Genomic DNA, 21753 nt, shown 5'->3' with positions numbered 1-21753 from the left:
ACATGCACTTTTTTAAATATTTGATTTTTAAATATAGGGTAACCAAGTTGCGCGAGCGAAAAAGTGACAATATTCTACCATACTTAAATGCATTAAATATTTGCAAAGAACTTTTTCTGACTTTTCAAATAAAAAAAATCAATCACAACTTGTTTTTTTAACAATATTAATAAAGAGATAGCCTTTAAAAGTAGTCATTTTCTGAAAAATTGGTCTATTTTTAAAAATTTATGTCTGACATGCCTCCCCCTTTTTCTTGATCACATGTCAAAAACCCTAAATCTTTAAATTTTCGCAAAAGGTGATATCTTTGGCTTTAAATTTGTAAATACAGTGTTTTCACAATAAAACATGACAAGTAAAGGGCACCTAAAGCAAAAAAAGTACTCAAAAATGGATTTTCCATGTTGCCATAGGGAAATGCTTATATGTCCTTAACCGCAGTAATGGAAGTGAGTTTTTCCTCATTTCTAATCAAATTTTTGCTCAAATTTACACAAAACTTGATTTCAAGTGCTGATTACCACCATATTTAGGTAAATATAGCCCTCAAAGTTAAATATTTGATATTTTTACTAAATTATCTACACTTTTCACAAGATAGGACATAAAATTCAGCCAAAAAGACCAATTTTCCATAATTTGGACCTATAACTTAAAAAAATGCATATTTTGAAGGATTTTTGTGGTGTATTCCTCTCATAGCAAAGTTTACAAGATCTTCAAGTAGTTTAAAGCTATTCCAAGAAACATTTCATTTTGCCATGGCCTAAGCTTAAGGCTAAAAACCACTAATTCCACTTTCCATAGGCTTCTATGCTAATTTCACAATATTCAATGGCTTCTCTGGACTTTACCTTAACTTTAACCTGCACAGGACTATATATCAGCATGATTCTACATATGTCAGCTCACAATCCTCAGAATGGCATGTGTGGGGTTAGCAGACTTGCAGTGCAGTACTGGTCACCGGAAGTGAAGTGTCTATAAATAGCATGGGAAATCCCAGTGTTTTCACAAGATAGGGGTATATTTAGAAATCATTATGGAGATTAGGCTTCACATCACAAGAAGCAAAATGCACCTATAAAATGTACAGAAATGTTTTTCCTTTCAGAAACTGTTTAAATTTTTCAAATGAGATGAGACCTTTTTTCACAGCACTATGAGGAACAGGGGTAATTTCTGCGTAGGACTATTTTTGCGTACGTTCCAAATGCTCATTGGTTGAATTGGTGGTCTGTAACCTTTATAAAGAGTCAATTTCTGTCTTAGAAAAAATAAAAAACTATACAAGTATCTTCAAATACACATACTGAATGCATTTGCAAAGTTTCAGTGAAATGTGACATGCACTTTTTTAAATATTTGATTTTTAAATATAGGGTAACCAAGTTGCGCGAGCGAAAAAGTGACAATATTCTACCATACTTAAATGCATTAAATATTTGCAAAGAACTTTTTCTGACTTTTCAAATAAAAAAAATCAATCACAACTTGTTTTTTTAACAATATTAATAAAGAGATAGCCTTTAAAAGTAGTCATTTTCTGAAAAATTGGTCTATTTTTAAAAATTTATGTCTGACATGCCTCCCCCTTTTTCTTGATCACATGTCAAAAACCCTAAATCTTTAAATTTTCGCAAAAGGTGATATCTTTGGCTTTAAATTTGTAAATACAGTGTTTTCACAATAAAACATGACAAGTAAAGGGCACCTAAAGCAAAAAAAGTACTCAAAAATGGATTTTCCATGTTGCCATAGGGAAATGCTTATATGTCCTTAACCGCAGTAATGGAAGTGAGTTTTTCCTCATTTCTAATCAAATTTTTGCTCAAATTTACACAAAACTTGATTTCAAGTGCTGATTACCACCATATTTAGGTAAATATAGCCCTCAAAGTTAAATATTTGATATTTTTACTAAATTATCTACACTTTTCACAAGATAGGACATAAAATTCAGCCAAAAAGACCAATTTTCCATAATTTGGACCTATAACTTAAAAAAATGCATATTTTGAAGGATTTTTGTAGTGTATTCCTCTCATAGCAAAGTTTACAAGATCTTCAAGTAGTTTAAAGCTATTCCAAGAAACTTTTCATTTTGCCATGGCCTAAGCTTAAGGCTAAAAACCACTAATTCCACTTCCCATAGGCTTCTATGCTAATTTCACTATATTCAATGGCTTCTCTGGACTTTACCTTAACTTTAACCTGCACAGGACTATATATCAGCATGATTCTACATATGTCAGCTCACAATCCTCAGAATGGCATGTGTGGGGTTAGCAGACTTGCAGTGCAGTACTGGTCACCGGAAGTGAAGTGTCTATAAATAGCATGGGAAATCCCAGTGTTTTCACAAGATAGGGGTATATTTAGAAATCATTATGGAGATTAGGCTTCACATCACAAGAAGCAAAATGCACCTATAAAATGTACAGAAATGTTTTTCCTTTCAGAAACTGTTTAAATTTTTCAAATGAGATGAGACCTTTTTTCACAGCACTATGAGGAACAGGGGTAATTTCTGCGTAGGACTATTTTTGCGTACGTTCCAAATGCTCATTGGTTGAATTGGTGGTCTGTAACCTTTATAAAGAATCAATTTCTGTCTTAGAAAAAAAAAAAAACTATACAAGTATCTTCCTATACACATACTGAATGCATTTGCAAAGTTTCAGTGAAATGTGACATGCACTTTTTTAAATATTTGATTTTTAAATATAGGGTAACCAAGTTGCGCGAGCAAAAAAGTGACAATATTCTACCATACTTAAATGCATTAAATATTTGCAAAGAACTTTTTCTGACTTTTCAAATAAAAAAAATCAATCACAACTTGTTTTTTTAACAATATTAATAAAGAGATAGCCTTTAAAAGTAGTCATTTTCTGAAAAATTGGTCTATTTTTAAAAATTTATGTCTGACATGCCTCCCCCTTTTTCTTGATCACATGTCAAAAACCCTAAATCTTTAAATTTTCGCAAAAGGTGATATCTTTGGCTTTAAATTTGTAAATACAGTGTTTTCACAATAAAACATGACAAGTAAAGGGCACCTAAAGCAAAAAAAATACTCAAAAATGGATTTTCCATGTTGCCATAGGGAAATGCTTATATGTCCTTAACCGCAGTAATGGAAGTGAGTTTTTCCTCATTTCTAATCAAATTTTTGCTCAAATTTACACAAAACTTGATTTCAAGTGCTGATTACCACCATATTTAGGTAAATATAGCCCTCAAAGTTAAATATTTGATATTTTTACTAAATTATCTACACTTTTCACAAGATAGGACATAAAATTCAGCCAAAAAGACCAATTTTCCATAATTTGGACCTATAACTTAAAAAAATGCATATTTTGAAGGATTTTTGTAGTGTATTCCTCTCATAGCAAAGTTTACAAGATCTTCAAGTAGTTTAAAGCTATTCCAAGAAACATTTCATTTTGCCATGGCCTAAGCTTAAGGCTAAAAACCACTAATTCCACTTCCCATAGGCTTCTATGCTAATTTCACTATATTCAATGGCTTCTCTGGACTTTACCTTAACTTTAACCTGCACAGGACTATATATCAGCATGATTCTACATATGTCAGCTCACAATCCTCAGAATGGCATGTGGGGTTAGCAGACTTGCAGTGCAGTACTGGTCACCGGAAGTGAAGTGTCTATAAACAGCATGGGAAATCCCAGTGTTTTCACAAGATAGGGGTATATTTAGAAATCATTATGGAAATTAGGCTTCACATCACAAGAAGCAAAATGCACCTATAAAATGTACAGAAATGTTTTTCCTTTCAGAAACTGTTTAAATTTTTCAAATGAGATGAGACCTTTTTTCACAGCACTATGAGGAACAGGGGTAATTTCTGCGTAGGACTATTTTTGTGTATGTTCCAAATGCTCATTGGTTGAATTGGTGGTCTGTAACCTTTATAAAGAATCAATTTCTGTCTTAGAAAAAATAAAAAACTATACAAGTATCTTCCTATACACATACTGAATGCATTTGCAAAGTTTCAGTGAAATGTGACATGCACTTTTTTAAATATTTGATTTTTAAATATAGGGTAACCAAGTTGCGCGAGCAAAAAAGTGACAATATTCTACCATACTTAAATGCATTAAATATTTGCAAAGAACTTTTTCTGACTTTTCAAATAAAAAAAATCAATCACAACTTGTTTTTTTAACAATATTAATAAAGAGATAGCCTTTAAAAGTAGTCATTTTCTGAAAAATTGGTCTATTTTTAAAAATTTATGTCTGACATGCCTCCCCCTTTTTCTTGATCACATGTCAAAAACCCTAAATCTTTAAATTTTCGCAAAAGGTGATATCTTTGGCTTTAAATTTGTAAATACAGTGTTTTCACAATAAAACATGACAAGTAAAGGGCACCTAAAGCAAAAAAAGTACTCAAAAATGGATTTTCCATGTTGCCATAGGGAAATGCTTATATGTCCTTAACCGCAGTAATGGAAGTGAGTTTTTCCTCATTTCTAATCAAATTTTTGCTCAAATTTACACAAAACTTGATTTCAAGTGCTGATTACCACCATATTAAGCAGCTAAATTAAAAAAAAAGAAATAACCAAAACAACACGAACGAAGCAACAAAAGTAAATGAGCTCCACCAAAAACTGGAAGTATGGACCAGTTGCACCTCTAGGATAAGCATTCTCTGCTTTCCTGGAAAGACCCGCCAAGTTGTTCATTAAAATTCAAGTCAGGGGTAGGCGAAAGAGGACAGGAAAACTAAGACACGGTGAAAAAATTCGTTTCATGGTGCAGATGGATACACCGTCACGACCCGCGAGTTCATGATGATGACCATAAAACTTCTACTTCAATCTTGTTGCAACATAACCCAAAAATCCTAATTACAAGAAGTGTAGCACAGAACGAAAATCTGTGTTATTAAGGCAAACTCTGGAATAGCGTGTGATAAGAAAATTCCAAAAGCAGGAGCTAAAGGGATGTTTCCAGATATGAAAGGAAAGTTGACAATACGGTACGAAAAGTCATCGTGTTTGGCTGATTCAGGTGTACTTGTAACTCATTTATAAGTTCTCTACTGACTGCTGTACAAAGAGGCATGTGCTTTTGTCGCCGAATAAATGAGATGGAATTGGAAAAGAAAGACTTCAGAAGTTGAAAAATACATGTAGTGGAAATCAGTTCATCAAATATTTAGATGTGTAATGCCTTTCACGAAAAAAAAATGTGAAGAAATGCTGTAAAACTAGCTAGACCCCTATAAAACCACACACATTTATACCTGTACATGTACATTTCTCTGTATTTATTTTTATTAAAATTTTGTAATTGGAAAATGAAGGTTTACTTTTCACTTCACGACTTATACAGGTATATCAATCAAATAATTTTATTTCATGAATATATGAAATAACGGAGAAATTAAAGCTATCTTCAGTATCATATATATTCCAAGCGGAATTTTTATCTTCAACTTGAGAAATATATCTTCCAATTGGAAAGTATACTTCCCATTGGAAATAAAAAAATCCGTTTGGAAAAATTATTTTCCCATTGGAAAAAAATTCTCCAATTGGAAGAAATTTTCTCCAATGGGATTTTTTTTCGTATGGGAAGAATTTTTTTCCAATGGGAGCACTCGTTCTCCAATGGGAAAATGCGAATTTCCAATAGGAAAGCTGGTTTTCCAATTGGAAAGTCGATATTCCAATTGGAAATCAAGTTTTCCTATTGGAATAAATTTCCCCATGTTTTGTTTTTTTTTTTTTCAAAATTTAAAGAATATGTTTACTATTTTCACAATGAAAATATTATACTTGTTTTTCCAATTTTATTCCGTACAGTTTGGTATATAATATGATATGTTAACTCTAACAATGGCGATTTGGGGATTTGGAAAAATTAGAATTGCAAATTTAAATTAGAAAGAGTTTAAAGTCCATGTACAGATCTTGGGAAATTTATTCTGATATCAAACTCGAAACATTTTAGTGATCAAAAGTTTTGTTGATGAAGCTACCATATGTTCATTGAAATTATTACCATGAAACGTGTGGTTAAAATGTCTTGAAATTTATATATTTTGCTTCTTTTATCAATGTAAAACACTGACTAAAATTTCAAGAAATTTAAAAAAGCCAAATAAATTTAAGAGAAGATATTATGTATCCACTTAACTAAAGATTTATAACTTCTAACGTGTTTTCGTTAAAGCAGAACTAGACCTATAAGATTTTGGGCAATTTTTTTCTTCGGAAAAATTCGTCGGAGGAATCTAGCAAGGGCATTTTTTGCGCCTGTCCCAAGTCGGTAATTTCTGGCCTCTGCATGTATTGTTTCGTTTTCACTTTCAATTTGCTGGAGTATATAAGGGCAACTAGTTCGCTGTACCTGTGTATAATGTTGTTTTAAAGCCAGCTACAGCCTGACCTATGGTGTGAGGGTTTCATCGTCATTTATTCAAGTCCCACGAGTAGCCTTGAGCTGACATTTTTCATCCAGATGGAATTGTTGTCTCTGATATATACGCCATTGCCATTCCCGGTACATCGTTCATTATAAATTATGAATGTAGTAAGAGGGAAGGCATTACGATTTTTAAACTTGGTAAAATTTCATAATGCATGTAAAAAGTTACAAACTATAAACGACAAAATAAAGGATAGCGAATTGTTAACAATATCGGAGTGACAGTGTATTTAATTTATCTTATTTTTGATCGATATATATGAATGAAACTTAATGGATTACGCAAAATTTAAAGCAATATTTACCGTGTTAATAGTTTTTTAGATGATATTTGAATTGAAGAACGCGTGTTTATATCAACAATTTGATCAGCGGCTGAATCATTTTGACTTTTAAAACCCAAATTTTGATGATCCATAGTTTTGTTCCTGATCATATTTGCAATGTGTATTTCTTGAAAGAGGTGAAGGAAAGCCAATCTTGGAAACAGAAACAAAGGAGCTACCAACCTATGTTTCGGAGATTGAAGGAGGGCCGGCAAACGGCAAATATGTTAAAGGGCATGCTATAAATTCTCAAGTCGGCAATCCATCAATTGCTATTAACGTGGTTTTTTTACCATGACTTCCAAATCATTGTGGTTTTATTTGTCAATCTTTTTTATTTAACTGCAAATGTTCAATATCAATTGAAAGCGTTGATAGTCCAAGCGTTCGATGGATTTGAAATACATTGTACTACCATTACCTAATTAACAAATTTTCAATAAATTTTCCATATTCCATCTTGAAATCATTTTAGCAACAGTTCATAAGATCATCGATCTTTGTATATATTGTTGTTTATATAATACACGTCAGGTGTCAATCAGTATGAACCAATTTATATATTGGCTTTTTTTCATAATTGTTACTTAATATAAAATCTATATTTTTGAAACTGCAACTCATTTGATACAAATGATGTGTTTTCTTTTTGAGGTTAGTCAAACAAGTCAAATAATTTTAGTTTGATTTTTAGGTTTCTGGAATTAGCGGACTCGGAACAAAGGTGACATATGAAGCTGTGAATACTCCTTTTGAAATATATAATTTATTTACACTTACTAGTACAATGTACTTCTTTTGATTTCCTCCTATAAGTTTGAAAATGTACAAAAGCATAAAACCGCAGTTACATAGAATTAGACTAGACTAATATTAGTAGGTCATAGACTAATTGGGAGTATGAACCAATGTTTTTGCAGGAGGGTTTCAGATTTCACCTGTCTCCTATTAATTTGAAATTTTAATAAAAGCAGCAGGGACAAAATCCTTTGATATTTTGAACGGGAAATTACCATTCTGTCTAATGATTAAAGCTGCATTAGCTGTCAAACTTCGAATATAACGCAAGGATCCTTTTGAAATTTACGTACTGTGATATAATGTGGCTTAAATATGGTCATTATTTATTTGAAAACTAATCAAGAAGAAGATGAAATGAAATGAAAAGAAGACACGTGCTTGTACCTGTGTAGCCGTTAGTGTTATTTTTCTTTTTACCAAGGTTAAAGTATTTTTACTGTCGGCACTCTTCGAAAGTAATGACGAAAAATAATTAGATCAGAGCTACCGATCTTCTCTGATTAAAAAAAAACGTTTTCAAAATATTCTGCAGGTATTATCGACATTTATTGCTTCAATCGTATTACTACAAACTTATTTCATTGAATCAGCAAAATTCAATTGAATCAAAACTGAACAAATTTGGCAACTAAAGCAGCTTTAAGTAAGATTCTGTGTAAGAATCAGGTAATTGGTGGCACATCATTTTTTTTTCATTTTAGTCTTTTTTGCCGCAAATATTTTCAATACATCTTGAAAATAACCGAAAAGCCTTTCATATTTATCCTGAAGCATCTGTGACTCAAATATGTTTGAATACCATTGCCCACAGTGCATTTCAACTAAATTTTACCTCTCAATTTCATAAAAAGGCAAACTTTACCAACAACTGATGGCTAATTCTGTAGAATATGAGGAATAAATACTTTGATAATGCAAAAAAAAAAGTTTTAACGTATCACACCTTTGAACACATTTTGCCTAATTCTTAGAGAGAAAAGCATCTAGGTTTTTTCCCTTAAGCTTTGATCGAAATGTCAAAAAATCAGTAAGTGGAAAGGGGTTATTGTTTCTATTTATTTGTCAAATGTCTTCTGTACACTACCGAACATGACAAAGTAAATTAACGATTTATATAATGTTCAAATATGAAATGTCTTAAAGGTCTTCAGACTACAGTTGTGGTAAAACTTTGTATGACGCATGAAAGTCTAATTTCTGACATCATAGATGAAGTTAAAGAAATGAACAATGTCACAACAGAATTTTGCTACACAACGGTTGCAATTTCGTGCAACACAAAAGCTGTGTCTTTAAACAAAGTATAAAGAAACTAGCCCTATAAGAATCGAATAAATCTCTGAAACTCAGTTGTGTCACTGTTCTACTACGGGCTGGTTATTCGTGTCGTTATTTAAGCCCTCGTCTATGGACGGGGATATCCGCCATAAATATGTTCATGCGTTTCTTATAACTTTGTTACTTGCTCATTTGTTCTCTGTACTTTCTGTCTTCTTTAATCGTAGATTGTTTAAATGTTAATTCGTGAAATGCATTTTTTAGCACTTTAACATGCAGTTTGTTAGTAACTTGCTTTGATTAATGTCGTTTCTTTTTCTGTAACATCTTTCTTTTACATTTCTACAATTATCCATTTGTAAAATACTTCTTCTAACCCCGAAAGTCGTAGTTTTCTAATATCCTTCTTTGTTGAAAGTCTTAAATCAGTGATTTACACAGGTTATATATAAATCAAAACACGTTTCTTTTTAAAATCGACACAATCAACACGGTTACAAAAAACTCAATAACATTTGACAAATTAAGAATAAACATGTTACTCATGAATGATTTTTCACCGGAAGAGGGGTTGGTCTAAAACGGGACGGCATTTTCCGATACATTTTTTGCTATAACTTGTTTTATTTGATGGCATTCAAAATTTAAAATGATTTCTAAAGAAGAATAAAAGTTCTTTTTGGTATTTTAAATTGATTTAGAGATAAATCCAAAATCTTGACAGGACGAACTTTTTTCGTGGGGAAAAAAATCTTCATTTATCGACATAATTAGGCTTAGAGTTAAACTTATTGCACCTTCTGACATAATAGAAAACATAAAAAAAGAGCATCAAATCTATGAATGGTCTGTCCTTGAATCAAGCGGAGCATGAGTTCGGGGGTGAAAAAATGGCATGTAAGGCTGAGGAAAATTTATCAGACACATCGCAAGTACAGGAAAAAGTTGTCTCTGCTCCCAGAATCATCAATTTCCCCAGCAGTAAGTAGTCACACTCATGTACACACTCAGGGTGCTTTTATTGTTCAAGGTAGAAGTGGTAAGTATTGTGTCACAACAGTTTCCAAGGAATCATGTCAATGCCCATATACAATAACATGCTTCCATATCCTAACAGCAAAAATCACCATAGAGCTTGAACCTGTTGAAATCTTCACCTACTAGCAAAAACAGTAGAAATTTAAAAGAACAAGCAAATCTACTCCAGATTCAAGACAAAATTTACAATTTAATTTAGAGACAGGCAAGCACAATTGGGTAATATATTAGTCCAAACAGATAAAAAACAGGCTTATGTTTTAGATAGTTTATTTGATAAATTGACAGTTTCTGAGGAAATCCAGTTATCACAGGTTTACTTGTGTAACAAAAGAAAACGCGGCTTCTCATCAAAATCACAGAAATTCAGAAACAATCCTATTCAGTTGATTGTGTTTAATATGCAATTGTAAACACGGTTGAATTATGTATATTAAGTGGTTTAACTGGGGGTCTTCATACTCATTACGAAGAAAAATATATGAGAGACCATTTGATTTCATGTTTGGAAAAGGGAGAGTTCAAGATATTTCCTAAATCACTAATGGGTCAAGTATATGTAAGGTGAAATCAAAAACTGCATAAAAATAGTAATAATATTTTTGTCATCTAAAATTCTGAAATAGTTTTCAATTCCAATATCTTCTTTGTACAATCTATAATTCAGAGATTTAGGTGAGTTTTTTCACTTTTGAGTTCAACGACTGTTGAAATTGGTCTAAAAGGCGTTGCTTAAATGTCAGAAATATCCTAGATGCAATTATGTTCGTGTTGTTCGTTCAAAACAAAAAACAAACCACACTCATCCAGTATTGATTGAACATTTTTTACCCAGAGTATTCTATCGCCATATTTTTAAGAGTAAAGTTGAATAAAATCGCAGGCAGTTTTTCAGATTTTCCAGTAACTAGTATAATGACCCTCAGTTTTATTTTTATTTCCAATGGATATCTGCCTAGGTCGCCGTAAACCATAATATCCGGGTTAAGTTTTTGACATGCATTAGGGTCTCACAAAATTTTAGATGCACCCTTTCTATAACAATATTAGTTTCAATGTCACGAACTTCGCAACCGTTTAAGAGAATAGGTTGTATAACTCAGTCAAATAAATCTAACTGGTATTCCAAAGATAAGTTGTGTAATCTGCATTTACGTAGAACATCGTACATGGCTCGAATTGCCTTTTCTATGTTTGTCTTTTTCGCTTTAAAAAAGCTACCTGTTCTTGACAACGATATTCCTAAATAACAGAAACTATGAATCGTGTTTAAACAAAAAAATATAATATTTACGTGCTAAAATGAGTGATAATCTGTTTCCTTCAATTTCTTTTTTACATAGCAGAGGACGCTTACCCTACCGGTGCTCCTGGTCCATGCTCCCAGTTTTTAACAGAGTCCGAGTTGCTCATTTACTTTTGTTACTTTGTTTGTATGATTTTAGCTACTTTATGTTCTTTGTTGTGTATGTCTGTTTTCCATGTCTAGTCTTTGTCCCTGGATTACATTCTTTTGATTACCGCTATAACCTTGGCCCCCTTGATAACTCTTTAAATATTCTGTTGTTTTCGGGACAATTAAAGCATATTTGCTTGACAATATGATTGATACAAGAAAATATCCATAATAAATGCCCGATAGACATTGTGTACATTCATGTACGCTATAAAAAGTCATTTTCTTTCATATTTGGGCAGATTTAAGTGGTAGAGGTAGATTTAAGTGGGAAGAGATGTTTGATACATTGATATGTTGAAAAATTAACATTTTAATTCATGGTGAAGTTTAATTTTTCATTGGTGGTGGGGGGGCAATTTTTCGCCTAACTTGACCTGAACAGGTTTTAATAATGATTACTCGGGCTCATTTGGATGCTAAGACACTATACTAATGCACTGTATCCCATTAAAGCTTGTTTAAAGTACGATATTCTAAAAAAAAAAAATGGAAATAACGGGTGATACAGAAGAAATTCTGAAATTCTGAAAATTTCCTATTTTACGATTTTATAGTAATTGTAACCCTAAAAGGAAAATCTAAGCGCATGAATTGATCATATGGGTTTGGTACATCACTATCTTAATTATGAATTATGAGTTTTACGGTATCGGTATGCATGATGTGAAAGAGGATTCTGTTTGATATTGAGATTAGTTTTCTAGGGGTAGGGGTAGTATTTTTAACATTTTTGAAAGCTCTTTTTTGAAAATTAGTTTTTCGTGGTTTATTTATGTGGAAAATTATCTATCGAATGATATCAAATTTGAAACGTTTCAGTTGAGCACGTGAAAAACGTGTAGAGTCGAATTTATGTGACTTTTAACGGAAAAATCGAAAATCCGGTTTTCGCTTTTTTTTTTTTTTTTTGGAAAAATTCAGACTACGAAAATCGCCAAAATTCATAAAAAATAACTCCAGATGCATTAATTGTGATAATACCAAACAGAAAATACCAAATAAGCAATTTTTTACTGAAGCATAAGTACTCTAGGGGTTTTGATATGCAAAAACGTCAACTTAAGCGATTTTTCGGTGGTTTAGGGGTACATTTTTTTTTTATTTTACCCCAAAACCTTACCGCAACTTTCGTAGTACCATTGTCAAACTGAGACAATGGCATACATGATGTTACATATATATGTTAGTTTACTTCGCTTTGTAGATAGAAAAAGTTCGAAGAATCAAAAACGTGAAAAAAAAGATTTTATGCCTCAACGAGGTATACAAAGTACAAAGCTAAAAAATACAAAAATGCTTTAGTTTATTTTTGGCGACAAAAAGATTCGTAAATGGGAGGTATAGGGGTATCCAGTCCTAGTTGACCAGTCGAACAAAGTAAAGTCATAATCTATAACAAACATGGCGAAATCTGTTAATCTAGATGAGGTCCCTTTATTGTGCAGCTCTCAGCCTAATCTTTCTACATGGTCAAAAAGACAATGCCCGGACAGCCCTGAAAATTTACCAGCCACACAAAAACAAGAAAAACGACAGATACGTAGGCGAAATTGTGGTTCAGTCGGCGACCTTACAACTATCCCGGCTATGACACCTCACAAACCACAGGGTAAACAAGCCAAACCACCAACCAACAAACCACAAGCATCTAAAAAGGACATTACAAGTAAAGTACTCGAAGCCATATAACCAGTCCTGATGTTATTAACCAAATTATTCCTATCTTGTCTGACAAAATAGGTGAGAAAATAGCAGAAATGATTGAGTCACAAGTCATAGCTTGTCTACAAACTGAGATCGGACCACTGAAAGAGACAATTTCACAACAAAAAAGAAACAATCGACTCTCATTCTCAGAAAATATGCAGCCAATTCCCCAAAATTCAATCCCTTGAGTCGACAGTCAACAAACAAAATGACTTTATCAATGAACACGATGCTGAGCTTAATTTCCAGCATAAAAAGATATGTGAACTGGAAAGCAGAATAGAAAATCAGGAACAATACTCTCGTAGAACTAGCCTACGATTCCATAATATTCCTGTGCCTGTGGACAATAGCGGAAGAGTAGTGCACCCTGTTGATACAGATCAGCTTGTGCTCAATGTATGTAACAACAAAACTAGGACTCGGCTTAACAATTAATGACATTGGGGGGACCCACGTAATTGGAAAACCCTTCAATGGCAAGTACCAGGTTATTGTTAGGTTCATTTCATGTAAAGTCCGACACCAGGTTTATTCCAACAAAAAAAATACTGAAAAATGATCCAAATGGTACGTTTATCACTGAAAACCTCACCCAACACAGAACCAACTTGACCAAAAAGCTTGCTTAACTCAAATACAACAAACTTATAAATGCATACTGGACAATTGACGGTAGAATATATGTAAAAGAAACAGAAAACAGTCGCAACCGTATGGTCAACAACTTCGATGAGATTGCGGTAATTGAAAGGAGGATGCGACTGCATCAAGATCTGGGGTTAGACCAATACTCGAATGGGTTCCTCCAACAATAATGACCAAAACTTAGAACTTCAATGAAGGACAACATCCGATCAAAGTGACCTCGAAGTTTCATAATTCCAAAAATGTAAATCCGAAGCTTATGACTAAACTTGCATAATCTCAAATAGCTTTTTTGTTTGTATTTAATATTGCTTATTTTTATTATATATCCGTAATTATTATGCGATGTTCTTATTGGTGAACTCTACAGTATTTCAATAAACTTGCTAGTCTAAATCCTATCAGATCCATACGATTGTTTATAAATAAAACCACCCCCATAAAAAAAGATTGACCGCATTTGTTTACATTTCAAACACCTTGACCTCCCTGAATATGCAAATTTTTGCTGATCTTTTTTTTTCTATGTGCTATGTAAATTTTATGCGCAGCTCTAAATGAATAATTGTTTACGGTGTTTCTTACCAACTCTCATCAGATTTCAATTTTAGCTTTTTATATAATTTTTCGTAATTCAGATAAAAGTCCGTCGGAAAATAGACCCTGTTCAAATACCTTTGACCTTTCTAATTATGCAAATTAATTTGTTCGGTTACATCTAGTCATTTAAAGTTATGGTTGAATAGCTTTAGAATATACCCTTGGTCACTATCTCTCTTTTACCACTTTGCCTGTTTGAACTTGAGAACCTGAACCATGATTTATGCGTGTAGTATACCTGCCGATTTGGCATGTCATTGTATGAAAACATAAACGCCATTTATTTTTGAAATTACTGTTTTTACCATAAGAATATTTTTTCTTTTATGTATGTTCCGTAAAGTAGTAAAAGTATGTATCATAAACAGAACTATGTTCCGAACTTTTTCCTTTTTTGTCCGGGGGGTGGGGGTGGTGCTAAAACTTCTAACAAATTAGAAATCATTCCATCTTTTCAATTGAGATGGTGATCAAATTTTGTTGCCAATAGTTAGACAACAAAAAAAAAACAGTAGACACTACCACTAGTTGTACCTCATATGAATATAATCAAGAAGATCTTATGAATATCTTTATGTGTATATATATATCAGTATTTACTTTATTATTATTACTGTTATTACTACAAGATTTGTTAACTCATGTTGATTATATAATTTATGTTCTAATGTAGCAACTCGTCAAAGATTCGACTGCGTTTATTTACATTATACATTTGCCATTTTCATGGAGTCTTTATGTGTGATGTGAGTGTACTGATTCTGACAGACAGAAATGTTGCTGCTCGAAATTGCTTACATGTACCTATTATCTCAACCAATGGGTAATCGTGTTAAAGCCTACAAGGCAGCAATAGGACTACTTGATATCAGCAGTGGAGTCTTAAGCTAAGTTTTTTGATACACAGTAACTTTTCTCCGTCGTTCGTTACAATATTACTTACCAATGTTAGGTGTTCAATTCTCGTGGTCTCACTTTCGGTCTTACAATCTGCTGCACCAAATATTAATGTATTATTTCTACTATACGTACTGCACTTTACACTTCTCATAGGTAATGTCGAGCAAAATCCAGGTCCTCCGAATCATGATAAAATCCATTTTGTTGAAAATTCGTTATCTATTTGCAACATAAATATCCGTAGTGTTCGAAATAAATTAGAGTTTTTGGAAAATTTTGCGGATGAATTTGATATTCTGATAGTCACCGAGTCAAAATGTGACGATAGCGTAAACGATAAAGATCTTGAACTAGAAGCATTTTCAAAAAATGTGGTCCGTAAAGAGCGGAACAGAGCTGGAGGTGGAATATTAATCTACTCCAAAAACGAAGTAAGTATATCCAGATTAAATCACTAACAAAATCAATGAGATGAAATCATATGGATAGAAGTTAAATCACGTGGTCTACATTGTCTTTTGTGTGTCACTTACCGACCGAAGTGGACAGATAAGAGCTATTTGTCACGATTAAAGCATGCTGTTGAATTGGCGTACCAATGTAATCAAAATATTATCATTGCCGGTGACTTAAACTCTGACCTCCTCGTCATAAACAATTATAAGATAATAGATACAATGAACATTTTTAATCCAAGTAATGTAATAAATAAACCTACTAGGGTAACTGACCATATACTCGGACGTATTAGATGTTCCAAGAAACATCAGTGACCGCGATGCCGTAATAGCACTAGTTGAATGTCCTAAACCGACTTTTCTATCTTTTAAACGGAAAATCTGGCTATATGATCATGCAGATGTCAATAAGTTTTCCGAGATGATGCGCGATACAGATTGGTTTGAGTTGTTTAACGGAAAATCTGTTGACGAAACTTGCGAAATATTTGCTGAAAGATTTCAGACAATTGCTGGTGACAGCATACTATCAAAACACGTTACCATCTGCAGTCGTGACAAGCCATGGTTTAATAATAAAAATCGTAAAGAAATTCGTATAAGAGATGGACTACGCAAAAAAGTGCAAAAGTGTGGACGCCATTCCGATAAAGCACGGTATAAAAAACAAAAGAATAAAGTTAACAATCTTAAACAATCACTGAAAGACAAATTTGAAAATAATTTAGATAATATTATCTTATAACACTCATCGAATCCTAAGGCATATTGGAAAATAATGAAATTATTAATAAAATCAAACAAAGGTTCTAATGAATTGCCACCCTTACAAAACATTATCAATGATCACAGTGTAGAAGCAAACACTTATAGAGACGAAGATAAGTGTAACCTATTAAACAATTTTACCCTTTAATTACAGACCCACATATCTTATAAGCTGTGTTGGGAAAGTAATGGAAAGGGTTGTTTATAAGTACGTTCAAACAATTTACTATATGGTTTCAATCGGGATTTCTACCAGAACGATCCACAGTTCATCAGTTAATTGAAATGTATAACAATATACTCAATTCATTGGAAAAGAAAAAAAATTCATGTTTTGTATTCTGCAATTTCTCAAAGGCCTTTGATCAAGTATGGCATCGGGAATTATTGCATAAAATGAAATGATATCGCATACAAGGTAAACTTTTGGATTGGTTTCATAGCTATCTTAAAGATAGGAAACAACAGGTACCTGTAGTTATAGACTTCTTCGTCAGATCTTTGCAATGCGTCGGCCGGAGTGCCGCAAGGCTCAGTATTAGGTCCTTTTTATTCATAATTTATATAAATGACATAGCAGATAGTAAAAAATATGGTTAATGGACTTTAACCCAAATAAAACAGAAATTATAATGTTTTCAAAAGTCGATCTTCCAACAATAAATTTCAGTCTGAACGGAAAAGACATTCCGCTTGACAAAACTCATAAACATTTGAGAGTTACTTTTAGTGACGACGCAAAATGGAACGATCACAGGAAATCTAGCTACCTCGATTAGAAAGCATCTTGGTATTGTTCGAAAATTAAACTTTAAACTTTCTTGGAATCACTTAGGAAAACTATTCACAGTGCATATCCGACCTTTATTTGAATATGCTTCATAAGTCTGGGATAATTGTGGGATAGTAAACACTCAAAAACTAGAAACTTTACAACTCGAAGCTGCTAGAATGATAACTGGCTTACCAATATTCACCAAAGCGGAGCAAGTATATCGAGAAATTGGATGGGAAAAACTAGAAGATCGACGAAAACGTAAGAAATTAAATTTATTTCATAAAATATATAATAAAATGGCTCCGGATTATTTACAAGATCTAATGCCACCGAAGATTCCATCTACTACAGTATATCCGCTGTGGAATGGTGAAGATATCATTGTTCCCTTTTGTAGGCTGTCGGTGACTCGTGAATCCTTTTCTCCATCAACAAAAATTGAATGGAATAAACTAGACAGAACATTAAGGGAGATTCAGGCACCCAAACAATTTAAATCGTGTTTACTGAACACCAGTGATAAATTAACTGTTCCCAAACATTTTTGCTACGGCCCAAGAAATTTAAATATATTGATAACTCAACTTCGTAACTCTTCATCCTCTTTAAACTTTGATTTGTATAGAGTCAATATTATACAAAGCCCGTCGTGTCATTGTGGTAATGCGTACGAGACTGCTCACCATAACCTTTTGTATACCCTCTTTATAACAATGCAAGAACCAAACTAATGAACGACCTACAGTGGGTTCTTGAATTTTGTAATTTAGACCTACGTCTACTTGTTGGTCTTTCAGGAAATCTATCAGAAAAAACAATATCAGGCTGTGTTGGACCGTGTATATTTCTTCATTAAATACACGAAAAGATTCCTTGTCGCTTGAGTTCGCATAGTACACATTACATCACATCACATCTCACCACATCACCTAATGTTATATTGTTACTGTCTTGTCTTAACTTTGTAAAACATAAATAACACTAGTGAATTTGTATCCCTATACTTTATTGTAATTATTATTATTTCAGGAGAAGACATCATAAGTGTGTCTGGTCCATTTTGTTTATTACAAATAAAATATGTTTAAACTAAACCTGGAAATCATATTTTGGTTGATGATTGGGGTGCACGGGGGTATCTCAGCCCACGTACTATAACAGGCACTGTTTATATTCAGTTTTCGGTCACGTGACATTACAGGAAAGTGTTGTTATTGTGCTTCTTGAAAAACTATAGATTTGGGATAGTTGTAATGTGATTTATGGACTAATTTTTCGCACATGTGAATATAACTATATTTATTTACTTTCTATACTGGAATTTTTTAAGAAATGGGAGTTCTAGATACCCATTTTTCACATAATTAAAACTGAGTTGAAATGTTGTAAATACATTGTAGTATTAAGATCATAGAGACCTACTACCTTTTGCCCGGGGCTTGATTGTGCCTATTAGAAAACTGCAGAATGAATGAAATTGAATTTTGGACTTTATAGTATTTTATAGTATTCATTGATAAAGCGCTGACCTTTCGACGTTACAACGAACCAATAATAACTAGGTTAAAATGTCTCTGAAAGATACGTTGCCCTCCTGAAGGAAATAGGAAAATCCTTGAGGCAACCCAAATGGAAAACTTTAATGCCAATGCAGCTTTGAGTATGATACTCAATATAATGACAAGTATGGAGTCGAGTATGAAAAAGATGGAATTCGGCATTGATCAAAAGTTTGAATACATAAGACAGGAATTTTTAGCTGTATCAGCAAGGGTACGGACACTAGAAAGTGCTATTGCGGACTTTCGTGTGAAAATTTCTGATTACGAGTCAAGCTGTCAGGGGGTTAGCAATTTGTTTGATAAAAATGTGAAAAAAAAATAAGATAAAGAATGTTGACTTACAGATTAAAACGAACACTCGTACCTTTTTTTTTTTTTTTTTTTTTTTTTTTAATTTTTGATATTTTATTTCAATCTGTACATTTGTTAGTGGAAAACATCGAATACCGGTACCTTATCCCGGCCCCGTTTAAATTAGTATAATAAGAGAATTCATTTATATTTATTAGAGTGGATAGATTTTGTTAGTACTTGTTAGTATAAAGGTACATGAACTGATAACAATAATTGACATTTAAGTAATATGAAACAGATTGATACTTTGTATTAAAAAAGGATAAATGGCTAGAAAAAAAATAAAATCTAATAAGCAGAAAAAGAACAAAAGAAATACCGAAAAAAAAATAAAAAAAATAATGAAGAATAGGTGTCAGGTCAGCTCTGGTCTGTTGAAATAACAAATGTACCTAAATATCAGATAGTTACAATATGGTCATAATGAAGGCAAGTATTATGTGTATTTACATATTACATATATATTTCATAATTAGAAATATTTACATATATAAGAGCAGATATGAAAGGACTACAGGTCAATTATCAATTTATTATTAATATATTTAATTATGACTTTTGTTGCATTATAAGAAAATCATAGTATTTGGAGCCAGGGGTTCCAGTAGATATTTGATTGTTGAAATTGTTTATTTTTGTAGAATATTTGTTTTTCAAAGTTTAGATTTTCTCTGACAAAGCTTTTTAATGCAGTGATGTTGAGTTCAGTACCATTCAATTTAGTTCTTAGAATATAGAATTTTCCATAAAGAATAATTTGGTTACGAATATAGTTCTTTGGATTTTTGTCTAAATTCCCAAATAGGACTAGTTCAACATTTAAAGGTAATTCTATTTCGGTTGTATCAAAAATCCATTCATTTAATCTTTCCCATAAATCTATCACCTTATGACATGACCAAAATAGGTGTTCTATGGTTTCTGTTTCTTCCCCACAGAAATCACATTTATCTGATTCTTTTATACCTATCTTATGAAGAAATTGATTTGTCCCTAGTATTCTATGAATTATTCTGTATTGTAGCCATTGCAGCTTTGAGTTTTTTGTTGAATATTTCATTTGAGAGTGAATCGCCTTCCATGAGTAGTTTTTGTTCAAAAGTTGGTCCCATTTTTCCTCACATCTTAACCCTGTTTGGTTATTGTGATTTAATATATTATACATATCTTTTGATTCCTTTTGAGATTTTAAAACTATTTTTAATTTGTTAGGTAGTATTGATTGGTCCATATGTCTTTTCTGTTTCATCAAAATTGAAGTTTTTTTATGTTATACATTTTCTGACTGCACAGACTAGTCCATGGTAAGTGAGAAAGTTTGTTCTTATTTCAAAAGTATTTTGAAACCCTTGAAATGACAAGATATTTCCTTTGTCATCCAATAGATCATTGATAAGCCAAATTCCTTTATTTGCCCATTCCTTATAAAATATTGGTCTGTTTCCAATTCTGATATTATCATTTTTCCAAAGACAAACTGAATTTATCTCAGACTTGTCAATATTATTTTTCGTTTCTAGGTCGTTCCATGCAGAGAAGACTTCATTCCAGAAAGGATTCTTCAACTTTTTAATTTGACTGACATGAGCCAGTTCAGTAAATTCAATCTTTTCTGAATGGGATAATAGGTTAAACACCTTTGAATTATTTTTAAACATTCTCCTAATCAATGTTAGTTTTAATCCTTTGATATAGTTATCTATATTAAGCATTCTTAAACCGCCTAGTTCATGTGATTGGGATAGGGTATCTCTTTTCACTTTGTCTGGTTTGTTATCCCAAATAAAGCTGAATAATTTACTATTCAATTTCTTTAAGAGATCATTACTAGGATTTGGTATTGACAGAAATAAATGATTTAATTTGGAAATAATTAATGATTTAATAATGGTGATTTTTCCAATAGGGGAAAGTACTTGGTTTGACCATCTTTTCAGTTCATTTTCAATTTCTCTGATTTTAGGTGTGTAATTAAGGTCTTCAATTTCACTTAGGTTTACTGAAAAATCAATACCTAGCATTGTAAATCTACTGGAACCCCAGTCCAAGCCATGCTTCCCACACATTTTGTCTCTACTGAATTTTTTCTTTCTAATCCAGACAACTTTTGTTTTGTCAATGTTTACCTTCAGACCTGACATATCTGCATATCTGTCTCGGGTACTGAGAGATGCGTCAAGAGACTGTGGTGATCCGTCTAATATTAATGAAGTGTCATCTGCATATTGAGATATTAAAAATTCTGAATCATCAATGGTTATTCCTTTAATTTCTTTGTTATTCCGCACCATAATACCTAAAACTTCAGCACATAAAAAAATATACGGTGATAGAGGATCCCCTTGTCTACATCCTCTTTGCACATCAAAGAATTCTGAAAGTTGACAGTTTTGTGTCACAGAAGATTGAATATTGTTATAAAAGGTTTTTATCCATTGTTTGATAGAGTCTCCAAAATTAAAAAAACTCAAAACCTTATCCACAAATAGCCAAGATATTGAATCAAATGCTTTTTCAAAGTCGATGAGGAGGAGAATGCCTGGTATATCTTTATCTTCAGTAAAATGCAAGATATCATATATTAGACGAATGTTTTCA

At 32.4% G+C, this 21753-nt stretch overlaps 1 long non-coding RNA gene across 1 annotated transcript; it reads right to left on the bottom strand.

Annotated features, from left to right (window-relative positions):
* Positions 1 to 5760: 5760 nt before the first annotated feature.
* LOC148601882 (uncharacterized) lies at positions 5761 to 15822 on the bottom strand. The gene is made up of 2 exons (XR_015917004.1): positions 15279 to 15822; positions 5761 to 10043 (listed from the first exon to the last, which is right to left on the bottom strand). It is a non-coding gene; the product is annotated as an uncharacterized LOC148601882 (long non-coding RNA).
* Between the last annotated feature and the right edge of the window lie 5931 nt (positions 15823 to 21753).

Source organism: Perna viridis, chromosome 12 (genome assembly GCF_037379345.1).
Source record: "Perna viridis isolate PV_CMFRI_1.1 ecotype Kerala chromosome 12, ASM3737934v1, whole genome shotgun sequence".
NCBI lineage: Eukaryota > Metazoa > Mollusca > Bivalvia > Mytilida > Mytilidae > Perna > Perna viridis.
This window is presented reverse-complemented; position numbering and strand designations above follow the sequence as displayed.